The following is a 3,161-nucleotide window of genomic DNA, read 5'->3' on the forward strand; positions in this document are numbered from 1 at the left end:
CACACCGACACTGAGTGTGCGTTGGTTGGGGTCGCAACATGTTTTATTATCCACATAGTTCAAGATGTACAGGGAAATATAACCAGTATGACACACGTGTGTAATAATGATTTCAGGTGCACAACGAATGACGTCATAACATAATACGTCTTCCCCAGTCTTAATTCTGTGTAATGGCTTACTAAAATGACGTTTTAACACGATCCTAACTTGTTATTCATAAAAAATAATATTATGGATAATAAAGAAATTATTTCACTCGCTTGTGAATCGTACTGAATTTACGAAACTAGTGTCAGGATTCATGGATTTCCGTCGTTCTCGCTCCGGCAATACAAACATTGTGACACTCGTTTTGTAAAATCAGTACGACACACAATCTCGTATAACAATCTTTATTTGTTATTTAAAGTGCCACGTGGTACATGTCTCCAATTCGAAAATGGATAACCTATTACAGTCCGTCCCACAAGGAACGCCTTTTTCATACTGTGGAATTTACTACAAGTTATTCTAATTGTTTTCTAAATTAGACACAAATAGTTTTGTTGTGTCTTGTGGGTTTTTGTTTTTGTTTTTTGTTGTTGTTGTTTTGGGTTTTTTATGGGGGGGGGGAGGATTGTTGTTCTTGTTTTTGTTATTTTCAAAACCCTTTTACTTTTTTCTTACGTCAAACAAAACTGAAATTGTTTACAAAAAGGATGGGACAGACTATAGATAGATAGATGTTCGCTAACTGGTTTTTTGGTTTTAGGGCTATGATTTTCGCTTATGGTGCGAGAGGCCCGTGTTCGAATCCTGGATATAACCCTACGTTTTCTTTTTGATGTTTTTTTTTTTTTTAGGGGGTAAGGTGTTTGTTATTGTTGTTATGTTGTTGGGGTTTCTTTGTCTTGTTTTCTTTCTTATTTTTTTCTTTTATTATTTTTTTTTTCTGTGTATTAAATTAATGTTTCGGTTCTTTCTTTTATCAATACGTTGGTAGACAAACAGTCTTTTTTTCCAAAGCGCTATGTAGCAGGAAATATATTTATGTGCATGTTCATAACTACAGATTTGTGTTTTATCTTGGTTAATTAGGAAGTGGTTGAATACTGGGTCATCTTGGTCAACTATTGCATACTATTCATTGCACCATTCAAATATGCTCTAACCAGGGTATAATGCATACAAAGAACTTGGATCTATTTCTTTTTACAAGTGGTCGAATACTGAGGGCATTCTCATACATTTATTTTATAAAATTATATATTAGGCAAAACTCTGGCGAATAGAGAAAGAGATTTGGCTAATGAATATATGTCATTTACTAGCCAGCAGCAAGTAAAATAAAACTTCTGCATTGAGACCTGATGTGGTGTAATTAAGCAACATCCCAGTTCTTTCATAAGAAAACTTAAATTATGAAAAATGTAAAACATTTATAAAACAATAATAATAAATAACAACAAAATAAAGGGTTCGTAATACAATAGGTAAGGCAATCCATACACTAAACACACATTGTGTGTGTGTTGGTTCAGGTCGCAACGTCTTTTGTGATTTAAAGGGCCACGTGTTCAGACTTATAATAGTGTCTGGAATCGGAAAATGGATTGCGACCGATTTGGTGGCAAATGCGCTTATTGTTTTCGTTTGCGACTATTTCATTTCATTTAAACTTATTTTCGTGCTTATTCTCGGAACCGAAGATACGGGTACTTCGACCCCTGGCCGCCATTGTTTGTCACGTGACGCGGTGAAGCTTTTCCTTAGTTACCTATGGTTTGATAGTGAAATGAGGCAACTTTCGTCGATCATTTACAGAAGTTAACGGCCAAGATGCCTACACAATGTTTTGCAGTTGGCTGCATAGATCATAATATGATGTTAAAACAAATTGTTTTATAAATTTTGAAAAGATGAGACCAGATGCCACTTCTGGGTAGAGGCACTAAAACGTGACAAACCAGATGGAACGCCATGGCTTCCCACTCAGAATGTGACTGTGTTGAGTTTAATGTTATTGCTTGTCGACACAAACCGACGTTACTAGCAACCAAAATGGTTAAAGCATGTGCAATGATAAAATCTCCACATTATACTGTAAATGAAATACACAATTCCATCGACATCCATGAAAAAAAGAAACGGATGCATCCAGTTCTTGAATAAAGAGTATACTCGTTTTATCATCATATTTGTGTGGTCTTCATTTTTCATTCAATTTTATAGTTTCTTGGACATTCTCTATACTTGTATTTATTTTGCCATACTTCGACTACTACATCTTAATTATTTATTTCTTTTTAAATTTGAAAATAAAAGTATATACCGTTACATATATATAATAATTGTAATATAATAAGTTCTTGTTTAAACTTTATTTTTTAATTTTTTTTTTTGCAAATGTGTCTGGCAGGCCTGCAGTACGAAAATATAGGTTGTTTTCCTCTACTCTCTCTCTCTCTCTCTCTCTCTCTCTCTCTCTCTCTCTCTCTCTCTCTCTCTCTCTCTCTCTCTCGCTCTCGCTTCTCTCTCTCTCTCTCTCTCACATATATATATATATATATATATATATATATATATATATATATATATATATATATATATATATATATGGCTTCTCCCCCACCCCTCTCAAGACTGTCCCTACTACTAGAGATTTTGCCCCCTCCCGCACTCCAGGTATTGTTCCTATGAGTAGTATAAGGGCCTGCCGGGTGCCATGACCTACTTTCCGTGGCCGTGACCTTGGTGTACTTGGCATGTGTGAGTCATAATGGTGTGGTCTACTAGGGTGAATGCTCGCCTGTGTCCCTGACTGACTTAGGTTGGTACTGATGTCCTTGGACTGGCCCTGACCGACTTAGGTTGGTACTGATGTCCTTGGACTGGCCCTGACCGATTTGTTTAGCATTGACCGACTTAGAAGGCAGTGACTGGTATACCTGGGCAGGTGTGCGACCTTGGTGTAAGTCATAGCCTTGACGTACTTGGTGTGTGACTCATCACCTAGTCTTGACCTATCTAGAGAGGCAGTGACTGGCATACCTGATACAGGTAAGCAGCCGTGACTCATATTTTAGCCTTGGCATACTTGGGCCGGTACTGACGTCCTTGGGGGCTGGCCTTGGCCAGGTTCTGACGTCCTTGGACTGCCTGATTCAGGTAAGCAGCCG

Source organism: Gigantopelta aegis, chromosome 12 (genome assembly GCF_016097555.1).
Source record: "Gigantopelta aegis isolate Gae_Host chromosome 12, Gae_host_genome, whole genome shotgun sequence".
NCBI lineage: Eukaryota > Metazoa > Mollusca > Gastropoda > Neomphalida > Peltospiridae > Gigantopelta > Gigantopelta aegis.